General features: G+C 36.4%; 1 long non-coding RNA gene across 1 annotated transcript in view; it reads left to right on the forward strand.

Annotated features, from left to right (window-relative positions):
- Nucleotides 1-8,670: 8,670 nt before the first annotated feature.
- Nucleotides 8,671-24,030, forward strand: part of LOC113470110 — a 42,179-nt gene continuing 26,819 nt past the window's right edge. The window contains exon 1 of the long non-coding RNA XR_003393289.1: nucleotides 8,671-8,807. This is a non-coding gene — a long non-coding RNA (uncharacterized LOC113470110). The remainder of the gene's footprint in view (nucleotides 8,808-24,030) is intronic.

Raw genomic sequence — 24,030 nt, forward strand, 5'->3', positions numbered from 1 at the left:
AAAATTTTTTTTTTTTTTTTTTTTTTTTTTTTTTTTTTTACGGATCGCAATTTCTGAGTTATCCGTAAGAATCCTCAACTGAAATTTGAATAATGAATTTTTATCTAATTTCAGTCTGAAATGTTTATCCTGCCCGAATAGGATTAAAAAGTCCCTTTACCCCAGCAGTACGAGTATAAACAAGGTCTCTTATACTTGATGGGAAGTATACAAAGGTGAGAATGGTGAGATAACATTTCATTACAAAAAAGGACTTTTTAGTCCTATTTGGGAATTGGAATCTGGATTTAGCCGTATTACCTATAATCCAGTTCTGATTCCACGAGAAAAAAAAAAAAAAAAAAAAAAAAAAAAAAAAAAAAAAGAAAAAAAGGGCAGGGGGGGGGGGGAGGAGGAGGAGGAGAAGGAATAACAGCAGCAGGAGGAATAGCAGGAGGAGGACGAGAGTGCCTCCCTAATTAGAAATGGGTATAGATATTACCTATTTACCTCTAGTGCCCTCAATTCTATAACCCTGATTTTCCCCCCAGATGTCATGGCAAGTCTAAAAATAAAGCTTCAAGTCGCAGAGGAACAGTAACAGTTACAACAAGTACCTATCTTCTCCTATTGATTTTCTTATGCGGGAGCTTCAGTTACGGTGTTTTCTGTACTGGGCCAAATGTATTGATATAGGAAAGGGATTTTGTAAAAGTTGACTCGTTGTCGCCGGTAAAGAAGTTAATTTTTCATTTCGATTGATTGTATTTCAAATTGGCACAAACTGTTTGAAATCAGACTTTTTATCCATATATTGTCATTATGAAGAGCAGCTGTATTTAATATATGAATATTCTAGTGAAAATTTGAAAATCGAAGAGACAATCCTAAAAATTTCCAAATTAAAAAGCTCGTCACCTATCTAAAGCTCATAAGCAAATTTCGTGCTCCCGAGGTGTGTATTATTTTCAGTTTTTTTTTTTACCTCGTAACAAAAAGGGGATGAAAAGCACGTGTCATATGGTGCCAATATAAATGTATACAGGGTGTTTCATTCTTAGACTAGTGAATTAATTTTAATTTATGAAGTTTCCATTTATTTTTTTTTTTTTTTTCAATATAACTCTCAGAACATACTGAATTTTTATAAATGGTATACCCATCCGTATAAGCAGAGCTTGTGCCTTGTGAAGCTTAACACAACTTGGGGGCTGTTAGCCCCTAAAGTCTTAAGTGGAGTTAGCTGATTCCTAGCTGTGTGAGCTGAGCTCGAAGATTCTTTTTTTTTTTTTGTTAGGTGTTTTCTCTTTTTTGTTAAGTGTTTTAGCTTTTTTGTTAAGTGTTTTAGCTTTTTTGTTAGGTGTTTTAGGGTGCTTCCTGACAATAGTAACAAAATTGTGGACACAGTCATTTCAAATTTGAATACACTTGTGTCTGAAAAAATGAGCTTTTCCACCGATATTAGAATGTCACATGTACTTGTACCAAGATTATTTTCCTTCAATGAAGTAATACTCGTACACAAATACTTAAGACCTTGTTTAGACTGCGGCAGTAAAGGATCTTTTCAGGCTCATTCTGGCAGTATATGTACCTATAAACAGGGTGTAATATATTTTATTGTACAAGTAGTAGAGCATTTAAAAAAGTAAAAATCATTTTCTTGACTAAAGTAATCTAAACTGTAGACAATAGTCATCAGCATTAGGTACTTAATAAGAACAGTACAAACATCCTGTATAACTGTATATTGTTTGTACCTACGCGTATTTTGTACAGTTCGCTGTTTGTATTGCTATTCAAGAACATACAGTGTCTCCCCGTCCCTCTTTATCTTACCATAGGCATAGGTAGTTGCCCCTATTGTGTGGTGTCAATCACCCCTCCTCTCCCTCTTCACTTATCTGTAACTCATCTTCAGTGGTGCCCAACAGAAATTTGAGTAGAAAAGGGGGGATGCCCACAGTTTGGATATTTTGACAGCAATTGAATAGAATATAACTTGTTTATCCTGCTCGAATGAGACTGAAAAGTCCCTTTACCAGCAGGAAGAAGAATTAGAGAGTAAGATAAAGGAAAAATAATTAGAGAGATAAGGGAATAGATTCAGGGATAAGTGAAGAGTTTGGTGAAGGAAAGTAAAAAAGATAAATGGAGGTGGGGAAGGAGGAGAATAGAATATAACTTGTATATCCTGCTCGAATGAGACTAAAAAGTCCCTTTACCAGTAGGAAGAAGAATTAGAGAGTAAGATAAAGGAAAAAGAATTAGAGAGATAAGGGAATAGATTCAGGGATAAGTGAAGAGTTTGGCGAAGGAAAGTAAGAAAGATAAATGGAGGTGGGGAAGGAGGGAAAGATAGATTGTGTGAAAGGGACAGAGAGAAAAGGGAGTAAATAATATATGAGGAAGGCAATGGGAGGGAGAGAGAGAGAAGAAGAAGATGGAGGAAAGGAAAGACCAAATATTTGCCCTCGCTAAACATGCTGAAATATCTTGATGTTTTCGGAAGAAAATATTTTTAGAAAAATGTCGGAACAGAATCCAAAGCACTTGATTCGATGTCTCTTCCACCTTGTCCCCTTTACCTTTCTCTCCCTCCCTCATCCTCCCTTTCTCTCTCCCACACACATTCCTATGTGTATTCAGTATTTATCATAAGGGAAGGTCTTTCCGTTGTTTCCGATTAGACTTTCCTACAGTACCTGCCCCTCTTTTCCGTCCTGTGTATTGGCCTGTATCTATAGTCAGTATTGACACAGGCACATGGCACATTAAGACTCCCCCTCTGCCAAAGTAGCTGTATAAAAATTGTACCGTCTATAAAAACGAAAGTAATAAGATAGGACAGTGTCATTTCATCGTAGCAATATCGATGGATTCTTATTTTTTTCCTTCCTAATATAAAAATAGAATTAGAAGTTTTCAATCTCAAAGGATTTGTTTTCAATTTTCTTTTCCAACCTAATATAACCCCTTCTTCATTGAAGCTATGATGTATTTTATCTAGGGAGCACGGAAGGACTTTCATCATCTTAAGTGTTAGCATGTTCGTAAAGATTGCCATATGGACATAGCCATACATATCCGATATCACGGGAGAATCCCGTTACAAGCATTTTCTTGCTCAAAAGATTGGTCTGGCCATCCAGAGAGGAAACATTGTAGAAATCCTCTGTACCGGAGCGGAGGGGAGACATTTTAGTGATTTTTTCTTTATTTTTTATATATTATTTAAATAAATAAATATCACCTGTTTTGTTCGAGACTTTTTATCCATATATTGTCATTATGAAGAGCAGCTGTATTTAATATATGAATATTCTAGTGAAAATTTGAAAATCGAAGAGACAATCCTAAAAATTTCCAAATTAAAAAGCTCGTCACCTATCTAAAGCTCATAAGCAAATTTCGTGCTCCCGAGGTGTGTATTATTTTCAGTTTTTTTTTTTACCTCGTAACAAAAAGGGGATGAAAAGCACGTGTCATATGGTGCCAATATAAATGTATACAGGGTGTTTCATTCTTAGACTAGTGAATTAATTTTAATTTATGAAGTTTCCATTTATTTTTTTTTTTTTTTTCAATATAACTCTCAGAACATACTGAATTTTTATAAATGGTATACCCATCCGTATAAGCAGAGCTTGTGCCTTGTGAAGCTTAACACAACTTGGGGGCTGTTAGCCCCTAAAGTCTTAAGTGGAGTTAGCTGATTCCTAGCTGTGTGAGCTGAGCTCGAAGATTCTTTTTTTTTTTTTGTTAGGTGTTTTCTCTTTTTTGTTAAGTGTTTTAGCTTTTTTGTTAAGTGTTTTAGCTTTTTTGTTAGGTGTTTTAGGGTGCTTCCTGACAATAGTAACAAAATTGTGGACACAGTCATTTCAAATTTGAATACACTTGTGTCTGAAAAAATGAGCTTTTCCACCGATATTAGAATGTCACATGTACTTGTACCAAGATTATTTTCCTTCAATGAAGTAATACTCGTACACAAATACTTAAGACCTTGTTTAGACTGCGGCAGTAAAGGATCTTTTCAGGCTCATTCTGGCAGTATATGTACCTATAAACAGGGTGTAATATATTTTATTGTACAAGTAGTAGAGCATTTAAAAAAGTAAAAATCATTTTCTTGACTAAAGTAATCTAAACTGTAGACAATAGTCATCAGCATTAGGTACTTAATAAGAACAGTACAAACATCCTGTATAACTGTATATTGTTTGTACCTACGCGTATTTTGTACAGTTCGCTGTTTGTATTGCTATTCAAGAACATACAGTGTCTCCCCGTCCCTCTTTATCTTACCATAGGCATAGGTAGTTGCCCCTATTGTGTGGTGTCAATCACCCCTCCTCTCCCTCTTCACTTATCTGTAACTCATCTTCAGTGGTGCCCAACAGAAATTTGAGTAGAAAAGGGGGGATGCCCACAGTTTGGATATTTTGACAGCAATAGAATAGAATATAACTTGTATATCCTGCTCGAATGAGACTAAAAAGTCCCTTTACCAGTAGGAAGAAGAATTAGAGAGTAAGATAAAGGAAAAAGAATTAGAGAGATAAGGGAATAGATTCAGGGATAAGTGAAGAGTTTGGTGAAGGAAAGTAAAAAAGATAAATGGAGGTGGGGAAGGAGGGAAAGATAGATTGTGTGAAAGGGACAGAGAGAAAAGGGAGTAAATAATATATGAGGAAGGCAATGGGAGGGAGAGAGAAAGAGAAGAAGAAGAAGAAGAAGAAGAAGAAGAGGAAAGGAAAGACCAAATATTTGCCCTCCCTAAACATGCTGAAATATCTTGATGTTTTCGGAAGAAAATATTTTTAGAAAAATGTCGGAACAGAATCCAAAGCACTTGATTCGATGTAGATCCTAGAACCTCATCAGTACCTTTTTCTCTCCCTCCCTCTCTCTCTCTCTCTCTCTTTCTTTCTCTCTCTCTTTCTCTCTCACTCTCTCTCTTTCTCTCTCTTCTTTTCATTTTCCCCCTCCCTAAACAGTCTCTCCCTACATACACACATGTGTACTCCCTCTCGTCCTTTCTCTTCCTATTTACTTCCTTTCCCACTATTTCATCTCTCTTTCTTTCTGCCTTCCGCCTTGTCCCCTTTACCTTTCTCTCCCTCCCTTTCTCTCTCCCACACATTCCTATGTGTATTCAGTATTTATCATAAGGGAAGGTCTTTCCGTTGTTTCCGATTAGACTTTTCATTTTCAGTTTCTTCTTGCACTCTCTTTCTCTCTCTCGCACTCTCTCTCTCTTTCTCTCTCACTCTCTCTCTCGCTCTCTCTCTCTTTCTCTCTCTTCTTTTCATTTTCTCCCCCAAACAGTCTCTCCCTACATACACACATGTGTACTCCCTCTCGTCCTTTCTACTTCCTTTCCCACTATTTCATCTCTCTTTCTTTCTGTCTTCCGCCTTGTCCCCTTTACCTTTCTCTCCCTCCCTCCCCCTCCCTTTCTCTCTCCCACACACATTCCTATGTGTATTCAGTATTTATCATAAGGGAAGGTCTTTCCGTTGTTTCCGATTAGACTTTTCATTTTCAGTTTCTTCTTCTCCTCCTTTTCCTTACTGCCTTCTCTCCATTTATCCAACTTTCTTCTTCTCATTTATCCTGACTTCCTTTTGCTTTATGATTTATCATTTCCCTTTTCAACCTGTTTTTATTTTCATGCACTCACCTCTTTTAGTGACTCTGAAATGATGAGATTGATGATGTGTGGTAATGTTAACTGTGTTACACGTGTAAATAATTTTACATTTTTTCACTTATAGATACTGACCTACTGAATTATTACTGATAAACCTCCTTTTATAGCGTCAAAACTTGTGCCCGCCGGGTGCGAATTTTATCCTAAACGGATAAGGTTCGTTCTCGGAACGGCTGGCTTTCTCCTATTCTGTCTTCCTTCTCTCTTCGATTTCGGGACAATAAGTCCTTAACAGTTACAGTTAGCTGTATCAAAACTTGTGCCCATCACGAAGTGTGCCAAAGCATAGCTACCAATCAATGTGATTTCTCAATATTTAGCCCTAAGATACCATGGTATCACATTGATTGATCTCAGGTACCATAAGCTTTATACAAAACAATACAATAGCTACCAACATACAATATACGAGTTGTTCAATTTTCACCTACCTTCTGCATGTGTTAGTCTCCCCTGAGATTACAGCTTTAATGTGTCACGAAGAGCTGTCATAATTTCCAAGAGTATTTTGTTTCCAATGCTCATTTTGGGTCGGAGGAAGCATTCACTTGACATGTGTGATTGTGTATGTATGTAGGCAAACTAAAGTCCTATGAAATGTGAACGTTTTCGAGCTTTTGTAAATATCTTTTGGCCTGAATATTGGCCGAACATATTTCCAATGCTCATTTTGGGTCGGAGGAAGCATTCACTTGACATGTGTGATTGTGTATATATGTATGTAGGCAAACTAAAGTCCTATGAAACCTGAACGTTTTCGAGCTTTTGTAAATATCTTTTGGCCTGAATATTGGCCGAACATTTGTCGAGCCTTCGCCCTTCGCTCGAGACACTACAACATTGGAGCGACTTTGTTAGAAAACTCAAGTTCTGAGGAACGTCAACTCTCTCTTGAGCCTAAAAAAAAACAAAAACAAAAACACGTGCCCAGAATAGCGCTCTCTTGAAGCCGAACCGTACATTTCTTGAGCTTTGGCCCAAGTGTCCATTCGATCTAAATTTTATAAAGAACCTCTCTGCAAAGTTTGTGCGACTTTGGGGGGCAGAAAATTATAAAAATGCAGGCTTTTGTGAAAGTGTTGTGATAGGCTTCACGCTTTGAACAAAAATAGAGAGCCCCACTCAAAATTTTTCATACAAACCTATCGGCTATCAATACAGAGTGTCACTCTTTCACCATGCGTTTACTGTCTCCCCCCCACGTCCTACACTCCTCCATACCAGGGCCGTATCCAGGATTTTGTCAAGGGGGGAGGCCGAGGGTCCAAACAATGATGTATCGGGAGGGTGGATGCTCCAAATATTCGAAGTCTCGCCCTCCTAAAATACGGCCCTGCTCCATTTTCCCTATCATACCATTCTGCATGGTTCGCATTTATTTTGATAAAAACCTGACGTAAAAATAAATAATTTAATGATATTGACATGGAGGTAAGTGACATGTTCCATAACAATAACAGAGACAAGTGCTCGTGTCCATATCAGCCGGTCAGTGCCGGTGCACTGCGAAAAAAACTAGGGTGCCGGCAGCCTATTCGGTGACTGGGTTCTGGCACTCTAATATTGAACTCTATATCGGGAACTATTATCGAACATTCCAACAGTCTAAATCAGGGGAAGTAACCCAATAATAGAGTTCTTCCACCCTAAACTTGTTTCACCCACCCTAAACTTGTTGAAAAAAACTAGGGTGCCGGCAGCCTATTCGGTGACTGGGTTCTGACACTCTAATATTGAACTCTATATCGGGAACTATTATCGAACATTCCAACAGCCTAAATCAGGGGAAGTAACCCAATAATAGAGTTCTTCCACCCTAAACTTGTTTCACCCACCCTAAACTTGTTTCACCCACGCCATTTTTTTTTTCTCTCAGTGTGGTATGTGAGAATGTGGGGTCCTTTGTAGCTAAATCCCCTTTAGGGGTGAGCTATTCATTTCTAACGAAAGCCACAATTTTAGGTCGGGGTTGTTTTTTGGGTCACTAGGAAGCTGTTCGCTATGAAAACTCATTTTGATATTCTATTTATTTATAGTGGTTTGATAGAGGGAACTCTACTGCTAAGGTCTTATCGTCCCGAAAGCAAAGCGAAAAGGAAAAAAGGATAGGAGAAGGCCAGCCGTTCCGAGAACGAACCTTGCCTGTTTGGGATAAAGTCCAGAGGAGGATAAAGCTGCACTGGAAAGATAATCATGGAGCATTTCGTAATAGTCTGAGCCTTTGAATTAAATGGAATAAAAAAACAACAGAACTAGCAAGGATAAAGTCCGCCTCGGGCGAGAATTGAGACCGCGATCTAGCGCTTGGTGGACTTCTTATCAATTTTTAATGGGATTCTGAACATTACTGCTTCATGCTGTGTTTTAAATTAATTTTACAAACAATCTGTGTGTCTTTTTCGCTTTCAGGTAGACAATGTTCCCGGCGTCAAGTCACTCACAAGTGCTTATGAGACTTCATTTACGTTTACAAGTAGACTGGAATACAAAGATAGAGTCGCATGGAATCGGATGAGCTTTCAAGAATGGGCTTGGAGAACTACATTTTGTAACCTGTAAGTAAATACCAGTATTGACGATATGTTTTTACCATCATATTTGTCACTACTATCATACCTATATACATATTATCATAACCATAACGAAAGTAAAGGGGACTTTTCAGTACTATGCTTGCACTATAAACAAGGTAAACATCCTAGCTGGGTGGTGTTCAAATCCACTCGACCCCGACTATACGAACCTACAATAAGTCCATACGTACAATACGTCTACACATTATTGAATCCTAAAATAAGAAATTGTTTAAATGTTTAAGATAAAGTCCGCCTCGGGCGAGAATTGAGACCGCGATCTAGCGCTTGGTGGACTTCTTATCAATTTTTAATGGGGTTATGAACATTACTGCTTCATGCTGTGTTTTAAATTAATTTTACAAACAGTCTGTGGGTCTTTTTCGCTTTCAGGTAGACAATGTTCCCGGCGTCAATTCACTCACAAGTGCTTATGAGACTTCATTTACGTTTACAAGTAGACTGGAATACAAAGATAGAGTCGCATGGAATCGGATGAGCTTTCAAGAATGGGCTTGGAGAACTACATTTTGTAACCTGTAAGTAAATACCAGTATTGACGATATGTTTTTACCATCATATTTGTCACTACTATCATACCTATATACATATTATCATAACCATAACGAAAGTAAAGGGGACTTTTCAGTCCTATGCTTGCACTATAATCAAGGTAAACAACCTAGCTGGGTAGTGTTCAAATCCACTCGAACCCGACTATACGAACCTACAATAAGTCCATACGTACAATACGTCTACACATTATTGAATCCTAAAATAAGAAATTGTTTAAATGTTTAAGTGTTCAAATCCACTCGAACCCGACTATACGGACCTACAATAAGTCCATACGTACAATACGTCTACACATTATTGAATCCTAAAATAAGAAATTGTTTAAATGTTTAAAAAGTTTAGGTTTCGAACTTTCTGTTCGAACTTGTTAATTTGAAAAGTTTTCGAATTTCGGGAATTTCCCTGTCTGCCCCGCGTATAGTATTAGCTATACATATTTACTTTTGTCGCTTTTCCTTATCAACTTCCTTCGTTTTTTCCTTCCTTCCTCCCGTTTTTTTTTTTTCCTCTCGGCTTCTCTTAATTCAATTTTGAGTTTTTTTCTTGCGTTTGACAAAGCAATCTTGATTTCGTTTGGAAACCTTGTCGAGTGGAAAACTCGGTATACATTACCTTGTGTTCAGATTGAATGTTTTTGTATGTAAAGCACGGAATATTCAAGTAAACAAGTAGCTTTCTGAAATATCGTATTGTGTTTTGTGTTGTAATATGTCGGAATTCTGCCTATGTAAGTACTGACATCATGATTATAAGAATGTTATTATAAAAAAATACTGTAGATTGAAGAAGTGGGAGGGAGAGAGAGATATATTTGAATAAATAAGAACAGGAAGAGAGAGAGAGAGAGAGAGAGAGAGAGAGAGAGAGAGAGAGAGAGAGAGAGAGAGAGAGAGAGAGAGAGATCTGAAATATTGTATTGTGTTTTGTGTTGTAATATGTCGGAATTCTGCCTATGTAGGTACTGACATCATGATTATAAGAATGATATTATAACAAAATACTGTAGATTGAAGAAGTGGGAGGGAGAGAGAGATATATTTGAATAAATAAGAACAGGCAGAGAGAGAGAGAGAGAGAGAGAGAGAGAGACACAGAAAGAGGGAAAGGAGGATATTGTGAGCCAGTTGGCATAAGAATGTTATTATAAAAAAATACTGTAGATTGAAGAAGTGGGAGGGAGAGAGATATATATTTGAATAAATAAGAACAGGAAGAGAGAGAGACAGAAAGAGGGAAAGGAGGATATTGTGAGCCAGTTGGAAACCTCTTGGTGTCGTAATAAATTATCTTACTCCAAAGTCCTAAAAGCCTAAACAAAGGTTGTTATGCAACTCAGGTGAAATCCTAAAGCTGGATAAACCTAACGAGGAGTGGTTCTCAACCTTTCTATCATAATATTCATAATGGATAGATTTAGATATTTCTGTCCACATCTGGGGTGACTTTAGATGTTTTTGTCCACATCGGGAAGAACTATATGGCTGATGAGGACTTTTAATTTGCAAATGGCAAAGAATATTGAGAATTTTTTAAACATTTTTTGTAAATTAACTAAATACGGGCATTGAAAGTAGGTAAGTTGTCCTAAAGGGATCAGATCTTTAAAGAAATGTTTTCTTCCCCCACTACTCGTGTAAGCAAATGTGCCTATTTGTGATTTTGTCAAATTTTGAAACAGCTTATCTCGAGAAAGGTATAAATTCTGTTTTTCTCCAATATCCTTGCAAATTTCAAGGTTATGAATCTCTATTTTGAGAAACGATGACATGAAATTGTACATTACTTTGTGTTTCCCGAGTTTTTTTCTCCCTCCCTCTTCTCTTTCTCCCCCTTCTCCCCCTATCCCTCTCTGCTCGCTCTGTTTTCTTGTTTACCTTTGAACGTAAAAAGAATTTGAGGAAGAATTTTTTTCTACTTGGGTATTAATTTTAACTCTGGTGACGTAATTCACCTTCACCTATACTCGTATTGAGGATCAACTTTCAACCTGAGAGGAAAGTTTTTATTTCACTTATCTTCCTCTCTCTCTTTCTTTCTGTCCCTCCCACTCTTCCCTTTTCGTTTGTCTTTCTTTGAGATCTTCTTCTCTTCCTTTAGTTTCTCCCACCCCTTTTCGTTATTTCTTCAAGGCACTTTCAAATCTCCTTCCATCCAATTATAAGAGTTGTGTTTACTTTATCCAATGGACTTTATCGTTTATCGGACGTTGAAGAAGTAAGGGACAGTCTAAAAATAGACATGACCATAAACACTATCCTTTGAGGGGACATGCTTAAGACCTTTGTAAAACTTATGTACCTACATAGTTAATTACAAAAATAAATAAACATGAGAATACAAAATATAGACACCTTGGTATTGCATTCTACCATACATGATCTCTGTTATTATTTAGTTAAATTCTCTAGTAAATTATAAAAATCTTTGAGTATAATAGCGACTGGTTCATAGGACGCCAGATTAATTAAGATAAAGTACATAATATATACATACAAATGAATTTGAAAGAACTAGAACCTTATACGTATACGTATAAAAAATTGGGTATTCTTTGAAAGCAAAATATTGTTGATATAAAAATCCATGCTTAGTTTCGACTGGGCTAGAATATTTTCATCCATAAAGCCATACTGTCACTTTTTCAATTGCTGATTTAAGGGTTTCAAAATATTCTACACAGGAGTCAACCATTCAAAATATCCGCTATTCTCGCCCGTTGGCCATCTTGTAAAAGAGTGGGAACAACTTTTAATTACAGCTAAAGAGGCGGAGGACAAATTTCTTCCAAGGTTTTACAAAGTTTTTCGTTTTATTTCTCTGAAAGTAACGGGTTACCATATTTCCCCTTGTTTCTTTTTGCATTGTTTTTAATTAATTACAAAAACAAATAGTTTGTAGTACCCGCGCAGGTGCATAATCATTATTTATTTATTATAAGTTTAAAAGAGCTATTAGTTGAAGCTTCAAGTCTTTTCGTGGAGTCATTGAAGCAAGAACAATTTTGAGATATGAGACAAATGAGACATGTTCATTCTCACTGAAATTCAATGCATTCTGTTCATCTGTTGTAAACATTTCGAATTTTGCGAGTTGGAAAGATCATGAAAAATAAACCAAGCTTATTCCTAATGTGAGGGGGAAAGAAACAGGAAATAAGGAAAGAAAAAGAGATAAATAAAAATCAGAGAAGGAAGGGAGAGAGAAAGAAATATTTTACTAAAGTCATACAAATATATTACCTCAAATATGAAGTAGATTTGTATCAACTCAATAGAAAAACCACTTTGAGGTGTAAATTTCCTCGCCAAGAAATGTCCCAGTCCAATCAGTTCTATCAACTATTCTTCGAAAGTTCAAAGTGTTCCTCTTATTCCATCCCATTTTTATTCAAGTCACATAATCCTTGTGCTTCTTTTACCCCGAGACGGTTAGAACTTTGCTTCGTCTAATATCGAGCCCTATGGATTGAAGCTTTGACTTGACTATCCTAGAAGACAGGGCTGTATTTAGGGGGGGGGCAAGGGGACCCGCCCCCTCCCCCTCGGACTTGATTTTTACTCTCTATTTCTTATTTACTGTAGGTTAGACACCGAAAACTTGAAGCAGCTGGTAGCCTGGTACACTATGTACTCCAAACAAGTACTTACTCCTAACTACATAATGGTTTGGCAGGTTGGAAATCTACCGCACTTCCTCAATTAATCGTTGATTATAAAACTCAAATAAAAGTTTTTCTTGCCTCTCTCTCACTCCTCCAGGGGAGGTAAAAACAGAACTTTTTCACTCCTTGTGAAGCCCACAGGAAATCAATCTCTGTCATCCGGGACACAGCAAAAAAGAAAACAGCTCAAAAGTTCTGAATTTATTTTGGTTTCCTCTCTTTTTTAAGTCAGGATTTTCTTTCTCACAAAGGGAAATGAATTTAGTAGAAAAATAGCCGGGAGCAAGAGGCTACCTTCTGTACGTCCAAGACAACATTATTATTTTGCAAGTGCAGATGAAATCTTGGTTCTATGGAAAAGAAAGGCAGGAAAAACGTATGAAGATTATGTAACCACTTGATATAGGATTATTTTGCAAGTGCAGATGAAATCTTGGTTCTATGGAAAAGAAAGGCAGGAAAAACGTATGAAGATTATGTAACCACTTGATATAGGTTTCCTTCAAGGCATGCATTTTTCCAGAAAGATATAAATTGCTTCACCTGCAGATGTAAACTTCGTAACAATAGGAGCTAGTCTACGCCACATAGATAAACTCCAGGCATGACTCTCTTATTTAAAATGGAAACAATCGGTACTTATAATGACTTCACCAATGGAGGAAATATTTTATGTTCTGCAAATGTAAATCAATTTACTTGGGGAAATAATGTTATCAATATCATTTAATACCTTTGTTTCTCAATATATTCTGAAAAGTTCTAGCCGTTGCAATATATTCTGAAAAGTATATTTTGAGGGTACCTATTAGGCAATAGGAGCTAGTCTACGCCACATAGATAAACTCCAGGCATGGCTCTCCTATTTAAAATGGAAACAATCGGTACTTATAATGACTTCACCAATGGAGGAAATGTTTTATGTTCTGCGAATGTAAATTAATTTACTTGAGGAAATAATGTTATCAATATCATTTAATACCTTTGTTTCTCAATATATTAGGTCTTCTGAAAAGTTCTAGCCGTTGCTTTGAGGGTACCTATTAGTTTTGATTTATCACCAAGTTCGTCCGCTATATTTCTCTTCCATTCTTGTATTTTGCAGGCTCAGTATCTGTTTCCGTCTAAACTAGACAATCAGAAAGTCAGGACCTAATAAAGTCGGCTTCTTCTATTGAATCTCACTAACCATCAAATTGATGGCATCACGGGTTTGCAAGTTCCAAGTAACACACACATATTTCCTATTCCATTACATTTCGATATTTCGAACCTCCCTTTGTTTTAATGAATGTTTTTCAGATAAACAAAGAGCATGAAAAATGAATAACAAAAAATACACAAAGAATAAAAACAGAAGCAAAACAGAGAAAAAAAATAATATCCAAGAATAAATAACGAAAAATAGAGAGAAACATCTAAGTGAGGATATTTTTTTACCCACGAGCAGTGCAAACAGAGAGAGAGAGACAGAGGAGGATTAAGCTGCACTGGAAAGATAATCATGGAGCATTTCGTAATAGTCTGAGCCTTTGAATTAAATGGAATAAAAAAACAACAGAACTAGCAATGCAAACGAAGTTCTATAATTAACAAACTAAAGGAGAAGAGCTCGAACACAATATTAACATTTGCCCTCCACTTATTTAAAAGATGGAAGGAAAAAGCAGGTGGACTTCTACGTGCTAGGACGAGTACGTTTACACCCTACCAAAAATGCTGCTCCATAGAGGTGAAAACCTCCGTAAAAGTTTAGGAGGCCAAAGGTTAATTTCCTCAGACGGCTGACTGAAAAGTTGCAAAGTTGAGATTCGTCACACGAGGCTGAAATTCTAAACTTCAACTCTAATCTTTGTGTTTCCGATTAAACTTTTCCTTCAATTAACAAAATTGTGTTTTTATCGAATTACTTTTTTTACTCTTTTTTCCCTCTGTTTTCTCTCTCTTCCTTATGATTTCCCAGAACTCCTCGGGTTGCAAGGAAGAGACTCAAATTACAGAAGAGAATTTTATTAATAAAATGTATCCTTATGATTTCCCAGAACTCCTCGGGTTGCAAGGAAGAGACTCAAATTACAGAAGAGAATTTTATTAATAAAATGTACTTCCTTATGATTTCCCAGAACTCCTCGGGTTGCAAGAAAGAGACTCAAATTACAGAAGAGAATTTTATTAATAAAATGTAATTAGTACCAAAGTGTTCTGTGTTCTTACTTTGTCCCTGAGAGGAGTTCAGAAACAAATTGTGTCTCACTACGAGACGTGATGGTGGGAGGTGCAAAAAGGGTTCTTCGGAGTAATTGGAATTTTCCCATGAGAAAACCTTTTTGTCATAGGGAGATCGAGCAGATGGGAGATAAAGACCAGCTTGAAAAGGCAATGTTTATTTCTGTTGTCAATGTTGAATGAATGCTGCGACTCTGTCTCAGATAATTACCTTCCTTCACTTGGTTCAACAAATAACCATGGTCCGTCGGATTTAATTTTACACACAAATGGAGAAATATCCATTTCCCCTCTATATAAAGGTTTATTTTCGTCCTGTTCGGGCAGGATAGCCAAGATACATACATATATTCTATTGTCTATTCGACTAAATTAAATATGTAGTAGATAACCAATCTGTTACACATCGATCAAATTACTATACTATATTACTATACCCACGAGCCAAAAAGCTATTACCATACTCCACCGCGTAATTTGTACGTTGCGGTTGTTATTATGTAGTACGGTTTGTGCACTCCCATTCTATACCTACTTACCTTCCTTCCCATTTACTTCTCCTAGAAGTTTTGTATTCATCCCCCTATACATATGTAGTACGGTTTGTGCACTCCCATTCTATACCTACTTACCTTCCTTCCCATTTACTTCTCCTAGAAGTTTTGTATTCATCCCCCTGCAAAACTGTAAATGAATTTGCAGCGAAATTTCACTGAACTAGCCACCACTCAGCTCAGGTACCACATTATTTCCCTTGACAATATCGACATTTGCAGGAAATATCTGCTGTATTTTGCTCCTACTTTTAGATGTACAACAGTACAAATAAATACAAGGGATACAATTTTAAAAATTCAAAACTAAAAATTTATTATGACATTGACATAGGTACAAATAAGGGAGCAGCTGTGTTGTGGATGTGGCTCGTGCGGTCGATACTACCGGATTAAAATCGGGGCGCTCAACAAGTTTGATGTTCAAGATCTCATGGCGCTGGAGGGGAACTAAAGCCGCCCTCCTATCACTCCCCCTCCCTTATTTGTACCTATGTCAATGTCATAATAAATTTTTAGTTTTGAATTTTTAAAATTGTATCCCTTGTATTTATTTGTACTGTTTTTGGTAGGGTGTAAACGTACTCGTCCTAGCACGTAGAAGTCCACCTGCTTTTTCCTTCCATCTTTTAACTAAGTAGAGGGCCAGTGGCGTAGCGTCCATGTAGGGCGTGTATGGCGGCCATACACTCAAAATTTACTCAAATACCCTTAAATATTGACTTTAAATAAGACATACTGTACCTTGTACCTCCACCTTAATCAGAAATTATACATACAAATGAATTTGAAAGAACTAGAACCTTATACGTATACGTATAAAAAATTGGGTATTCTTTGAAAGCAAAATATTGTTGAAAAAGCCTCTGTTTAAAACGAACAAAACAAGAGCAAGTAGAAGATTAGCTAGGTAATTATTAAGGTACACATATTGTGTAGTCTATCTTTATTGTGTACTTATTCTATTGTATATTCCAACATGTTATCTTCCCAGACTTCCAACAACGGAAACTGAAAGTCACAAAACTTTCAGAACGAATAGATGAACTTTTCCGAGAAACATACGACAATTGAGAGAAGTTTGAAATTTAGATTACAATGCTCCAGGCTGTCTTGTTATCATAATGCTGATAATGCATGACTGACTTACCCAAGATGTTTTTGCTGTTGACCATTTTGAAAGAAAAATGGGACAGTTGTGCTCAAAACTATGTATTTTTAAATATGTATTTCTCCAAAATTTCCCATTAGTCAGCACTTGGGCTCCAGTCATGTTGAAAATTCTTCTGGGTAGCATTTTTGCTTGTCCAATGTTTGTACCTCGCTATTTTGGTCACTTTTACAGCAAAATACCTCTTGCCTACCTTGTCAGCATAAAAGTGAACATGGCATTTTGCCAAATACACATTTTAATTTATCATACGACAATTGAGAGAAGTTTGAAATTTAGATTACAATGCTCCAGGCTGTCTTGTTATCATAATGCTGATAGTGCATGACTGACTTACCCAAGATGTTTTTGCTGTTGACCATTTTGAAAGAAAAATGGGACAGTTGTGCTCAAAACTATGTATTTTTAAGCTCTGAATAGGTTAACTACATACTATGGATTGGAAATGAGATAGTATCATTGAATAAACCAAGTGAGTGTTTACACTCAACAATAAATGCTGTGTGTTCCGAGGTAACTTTTGAATGGTTTGTTCGATTTTTGTGAAATTTGGTACAAATTAATGTCGGCACATAAAGAAAGTTAGTCGTTAAGGAAATTAGTGTTCTATCGAACCCCAAAGGACCCAAAGGGATGTCTATAGTTCATTAAATTAGAAGTTCTGTAGAACCCATTAGGTATAGTACTTCAGTGCCCATTAGGTTTAGAACTTGTGATTGAGTGTCTGCTTTCACTCGAGATCCACCACTTGTACCTATCTTTCTTTTTAGATTTTGCCCCTTCCGTTCCACATAGTTCTTTTTAATTCGCATTTTCCCCCTCGTGATGTGTTTTTCATTAAATTCATCAGTCTAATAGCTTCCTGTTTCCTGTGCCTCGTATTCTTGATCTACTTTTCGAGAAAAAGAGTCCCTCCCAAGCTAGGGAAATGTTGCCTTTATTTTTATTTCCCTAGAATTGTCTTTTTTTCGTTCTCGTTCAGTTTTTTTCTATCTAATCTACTAATGCGGTTGGTGCTATTTTTGGGATGAACGGTAGTGAGTCTGTGAATGAAATGGTTCACGAATTTTATGCAATGCTCGCTCAACCTTTTATCAACGAAATCTGACTATATAATTTATTATCTTCGAAAGTTTAAAGTACGTAGACTAAAAAAAGAAGGTTATTTTTTTCTTTTTCCAGACTAGGTACAACAACAGGTACATAGGTACCTATCGATTATTCAATGTACACAAATACAATTAATTTCAAACAAAGGGAGAAATTATTACCATTGGCATGAGAAAGAAAATGAGCCGAGCCGTGGTGTGGGTTTAAATTCAGACCCAAACAAAAAACAACCTGTCGAAGGAGCAACAATAATAAATTGATCCTCAGCCTGAACCTCTCTAATGATCTAGAATTAATAGCAAGAAAGATAATACTGATAATAGGTACTTGGAAAAAAACTCATTATTTGAATGTAGGTAAATGTAGAGAGGGTAGGAGAAAGAGACTTTCAAATTTTAATTTCAAATGAAATATTTCTGAACTCGTTAAAGTAAAATGAGCAAAAATCGGATAACCTGCAAAAAGTTTTCTGGAAAAAAATAAATAAGGAACTTACCGTTTTGATTTTAATTTTTGAAATTCACTAGAAATACCACAATTTAATTAATTGGGGAGAAAACTCACGAATTTTTCGCCAGAAAAGAACTCGAATTTCTCACTGAAGCCGGATAGACGGCATCGAAATCCGCTATAAAGTATAGAACACTGAAGACTGAGGAAGTGAGACGGTTTTATTCCTGGTGTCGCGCGAAAACTCTCAACGAAAAAAACTGTTCAAATTTTTGAAAACAAAATACTTATACATGGGTACGAATAGGAAGGGGTGTACAAAGTGTGGTAGTTCGGACACCATCGGTTTATAACCATTTTGATGACAATTTGACAATGTACCTACAAATTAAAAATATTGCCCATAATTTGGAGCATCTACCTCCGATCAATAGACTATTAACCCATAGGGGCCCCCAGCCGAAACCTTGCGGGTTGCTACCGAAAAAGAATATTTGCCACTATTAGTGAAGGTTAAGGTACTCGCCTTGGTGGCGAATACCTATAACTTGCAGATAAGGAGAACATCCATGTAATTTTAAATTTCAAGTTCAGATTAATCAATAACTATAAGGTAGTTACTGAAAACTAGTGAACAATTTTTGAATCACTAGCGTATTAGTAGGTAACTACAAAACTACGTAGCCAGGAAGCCCGGATCTATCAAATTCAACCTAAAAAAAAAAAAAAAAAAAAAAAAAAAAAAATTTCCAAATAGATACCACCTACGCCGCCCTGGCATTCAATGCCCAAAAATCATTTTAGTAGCTCACTGAAAGACTGAGGGGACTTGTCAGTCTCCAGCAATATAAACAATCTCTATTCACTATTATTACATTTGTCAGCTAGATTTCCTAGAAGCTACCATACATGAAGGTCCCACAACCCCGTAAGTTGAGCACGCCTGAACTCCTCTATTAGCACGATATCAGAATAGCATGCGCTTCCCCAACGCATGAAATAGAAAATCAAGGCAAAAGAACCTAATTCATGGTACTTTCATCAAATTTGAAGATTGAAGAAATTGAATCTGGGCCCGTATTATATGGTATTATCACTATTAACTTATCAAGTCTTGATTGATGTACATATTTGTAGACAATCTAATTCAAATAATACTATAAATGTAGATACACGGAATGTATCAATGCATCAGCCAAGTATACCTACTATTAGACTAATTACACGGAATACATATATCAGATACACTCAAACTCGAGGTTCAAGAAAAGAGAGAGATGGGAGGGAAAACCAAGCATACATAAATTGCCTTAGGGGAGTAGGAAGATGAAGTTCAATACTGGAGAGTCAGGAGAGGGGAGTAATATTATAGGGATGAGAAAGCAATATTATAGGGAGGGGAAGGGAACCATATTATAGTCAAGAGGAAAACTAATTCATGGTACCTATTTTCATCAAATTTGAAGATTGAAGAAATTGAATCTGGGCCCGTATTATATGGTATTATCACTATTAACTACTTATCAAGTCTTGATTGATGTATGTACATATTTGTAGACAATCTAATTCAAATAATACTAAATCTAGATACACGGAATGCGTCAATGCATCAGCCAAGTATACCTACTATTAGACTCATTACACGGATTATACATATCAGATACTCCTTCTCCCTCCCTCCCACACGGTGTCATTCCTCATATTTCAGCTGCTTGGTTTTTAATCTTGGTGAAAAATTTTGCAAACTTAGTTAACTACTCTTTTGCAACCTTTAGTTAGCTACTCTTTTGCAAATTTTACCTTTGACACAACGTACATATTTCTCCAAAATTTCCCATTAGTCAGCACTTGGGCTCCAGTCATGTTGAAAATTCTTCTAGGTAGCATTTTTGCTTGTCCAATGTTTGTACCTCGCTATTTTGGTCACTTTTACTGCAAAATACCTCTTGCCTAGCTTGTCAGCATAAAAGTGAACATGGCATTTTGCCAAATACACATTTTAATTTAACAGAAAGGGGTTTTGCGGAACATCCCGTACTTTTAAGTGTGGGTTCAATCCCAGACGAGGTAGGGAATTTTATCCTCAAGAATTCGATAATTTGACCACATAAAATTAATCACCAAAAGAGTTGGATGGTAGAAAATGCCTCAAGCAATACCTTCTCCTACCGGTAATTAACTTACTTATTTAAAAGATGGAAGGAAAAAGCAGGTGGACTTCTACGTGCTAGGACGAGTACGTTTACACCCTACCGAAAAATGCTGCTCCAAAGAGGTGAAAACCTCCGTAAAAGTTTAGGAGGCTCTGTTGTTTATTTGATAACTAACTCGACAGATCATAGCAGATGTGACCATTTTCTTCAGGGTTTGCCTTGGAATTAGCATATTTTCTAAAAATGTTTCATCTTGAAAGGAATACCTTGGTAATTGTAACAGAAGAAAATATTTGTGAGGAAATAGGAGGAACGAAAATGTCAGGACGTAAATACAAAAGTATATTAAGCAAAAATGAAGAGTGGGGAATTAGTATTAAAGAGGAGGAAAACGCAAAAGAAATGTAAAGAAAATGTCCCCGGGCAGTGAAACCGTATTTTTGAGACTGAAAATACCATTATTATATTCATTATGCAATGTGGATGTTGAATAAAACACTAATGATGTTCTTTGTGAGACTGTCGAAAGACAATAACAATGAGACTGTTGGGGAAAAATCCAATGAAAAATGCATTCATAAGCTGATGGGGCAATACTTGCATATATCAACAATATTGCGTGCTCAAATAATTTCAATATCCCATTATTATTTATTGATGAGAATTGAGAAAACTTTTTCTCAATTCTCATCAATAAATAATAATGGGAAATTCAGAGTTTTAAGGACAGTGAGAAACTACATGTGTAAAAAAATAATAATAATAATAATAATAATAATAAATATATTGAACGTTTTTCAGCATCTACGCGTGCGCAAGAGGTTAATATTGTTACAAACCGTGGACAAAACTGGCTTTCCATCTCCTGTTTGGAAATGAAGAAGGTGTTTTCTATTGAAACGCATTTAACCCCAAACAGAACACTGTCATACCCCTAACCACAACAGAACACTGTCATCTGAGTAAAGCCCCTGCCAATTGACAATCAGTGAGTGGGTTTGTCTGTCTGTGTCTGCCTGCGTTTTGAAATATTTCAAAATTTCAACCTTTTGCAACACTCCTAATCTCGTTTTATTTTCCTTCCCTCCATCTCCATTTCCATCACTTGTAATAATTATTATTGTTAGTATATTGTTATTCTTTAATTTAGAATAGTTGCTGTTCCATGTTTTAAGGCTTCTCGAGATAGGAAAGAAAGAAAATAAAAAATATATGTTTGCTTGTGTTGCTTCTTTTGGCTTGCCTAGAAATACATACACTCATACAACTACACATACTCGTAGCCTGTAAGCATAACAGAACAATAGGTTAAACTGCTATTCACGACAGAAAACATTTTCAGGTTTGAGGAGAAGTTCGCAACCCTTGTTCCTGGAAGGAATTTCTCCAAGCATATTGTTTTACCTTTCAAAATATGGAAGGTGGAACGAAGCTGATACTAATAACAAGCTAGGAAAAAAACTCTGAAGAGAAAATTGAGCTCGTTACCTCCCTCCTTTGAATGTCTGAGGAAAGTTGGAAGTTTAAAAAGTGTTGTCGAATTACTAATTAAGTTACGTGTTTTAGACAAAGTTTAGGTTGTCAATTCGAGTTACAATGTCATGTTGGAGAAATTTTACCTGTCAAGCCGTGAAAAAGTGTTGTCGAATTACTAATTAAGTTACGTGTTTTAGGCAAAGTTTAGGTTGTCAATTCGAGTTACAATGTCATGTTGGAGAAATTTTACCTGTCAAGCCGTTTTACGTTGCCTAATAGATAGATAAAAAGTTTGTGTTTCTATTTCCGATGTCCACTGGGAGCACACGTATACCGTGAACATGATTCATTGAGGGAATAGAGGAGGAATGGTTGATAAAGTCAGAGAAAAGTGAGTGAAAGTAGATCAGGAATGGTTGATAAAACAGGAGAAAAGTAAGCAACTTGCGATAAAGTAGACGAATAATATCAGACAATGTACGAGAAAGTTGGGACACAGGATACAAAAGAGGTTACATAGATAGATAGGACAGTTTGTTACTACCACAGACCTGCTGGGAGTTGCTATAGGCATTTTAAAGATTGAAGAAGTTCAATTCGAGGTTTATAATATGTTGAGATTGTTGAGTCATTTTGAAAATTGACGAAGATAAATCTGAGCCTGAATCGAGCTATCTTCAACCAATTTGAAGATCAAAGGTATGTATAAAGGATAATTTGGCACATCCACTATTTGAAACGTTGTGAGTTCTTCTTTAGGTTACCTATACTCGTACATAAGTGTGTTTGTGTGTGTGAGAGAGAGAGAGAGAGGGAGGGGGAAGATGAGAAAAAGATTTGATGAGTGTACCTAGGTAAGTAAGATCTTTTTACGATGGGAAGAAAAGGGAGTCTCCGATAACTTCTCGTAACTTGAAATGGAGTTTATTTTCAAGTGTTTTGCACATTGCCTAATTAGAGAAATAGCCAGGCGTGCATACAATCTGAGAAACTGATGGGATCTGGAAAAATGGATGGAAAATGCGAAATCTGAAGAAGTCCCTTCAGAATTAGCTCTTGATTTTTGAAACTTGAGCAGAGACCTAATTGACGAGCAAAATTCAACTACCTATTTTCTGATCTTCTGAAAGACCACTTTCAAAATTCCCATTTATGTTTACAGCACTAGGAAAGTCCAAGTTGCCAATGACGGGGTTTTACTTATCAAATTTGAATGGGTAGAGTGACAATTTTGGCAATGGCACCTACTTTTGGCAATTCATTTTAACTGAATTGATTTTTTGTCTGCCTGTGGTCTTCTCAACCTACATAGTTGTCTCGTGCTATACATTTTGCTTTCCCCCATCCTTTGATGTAAATAAAGCAGTATATTGTGAAATGTCGGTGAGATACTGATCCTATTATTCATATGGGATGTAGGTGTGAAGTCTAGATCTAAACGTATGTTTTACCACACAAGATATAATACCTAATGCAAGAAAGGCTATTCAGTTGCATGGTCATCATGCAAGATCTTAATAGTTACCAATGTGGGGCGATGTTGCAAGATGTATTATCAGACTGCGGTTACCAAGAGATATATTACCTTTCAAAGTCACGCAATCTAAATTAAATATAAATACCAGCAACTGTAAAGTTTCAAAAGTGTAAATATCAATAATAATAATCTTTAAGTGAGTTTAATATTGTATATCATATTGTAAGCGATTGTTTCGATAGGTAACAATTCATTTTGAGAAGCATTACTTTCATGTCTCGAGGCTTTACTAAAATGGCAATGTTAATTACCGGTAGGAGAAGGTATTGCTTGAGGCATTTTCTACCATCCAACTCTTTTGGTGATTAATTTTATGTGGTCAAATTATCAAATTCTTGAGGATAAAATTCCCTACCTCGTCTGGGATTGAACCCACACTCTTCTCTTAATACATCGGACGGTTTTGCCATGGTTAACACACTTTCACCCTTTTCAAATTTCCCAAGTTCTCAAATGAACTATCTGAGTTGAACTGCTACAAAACAATGGAGCAATTGAAGCATTAATTACAAAGAAGAAAAGATCAAGGAGCAGCATTTCACTTAAAGATGCTCTCAAGAGAAAGGCGTTTTTGGCGTTATGATATCAAATTTCCAAAACTCCTCAAGAGTATGCGGACTGCCTATACCGTCTCATCCCGGAGTCCCCTATAAAATAGGTAAGTAACTACATGAAGTGACACTAACTATTTGGGTACATACGTCACGTTGCGTCGCTTAAAATACCAAGTCTACAAAACAAGTACCTACCTACTAACAGCACAAAAGAAGTTTTCAAAGCTGCCAAGAAAAATATCACATATCACACGGCATAATGGTTTTCCAACATTGTATTGTAAAGAAAATACT

This window comes from Diaphorina citri, unplaced genomic scaffold (assembly GCF_000475195.1).
Source record: "Diaphorina citri unplaced genomic scaffold, Diaci psyllid genome assembly version 1.1 scaffold1399, whole genome shotgun sequence".
NCBI classification, from domain to species: Eukaryota; Metazoa; Arthropoda; class Insecta; order Hemiptera; family Psyllidae; genus Diaphorina; species Diaphorina citri.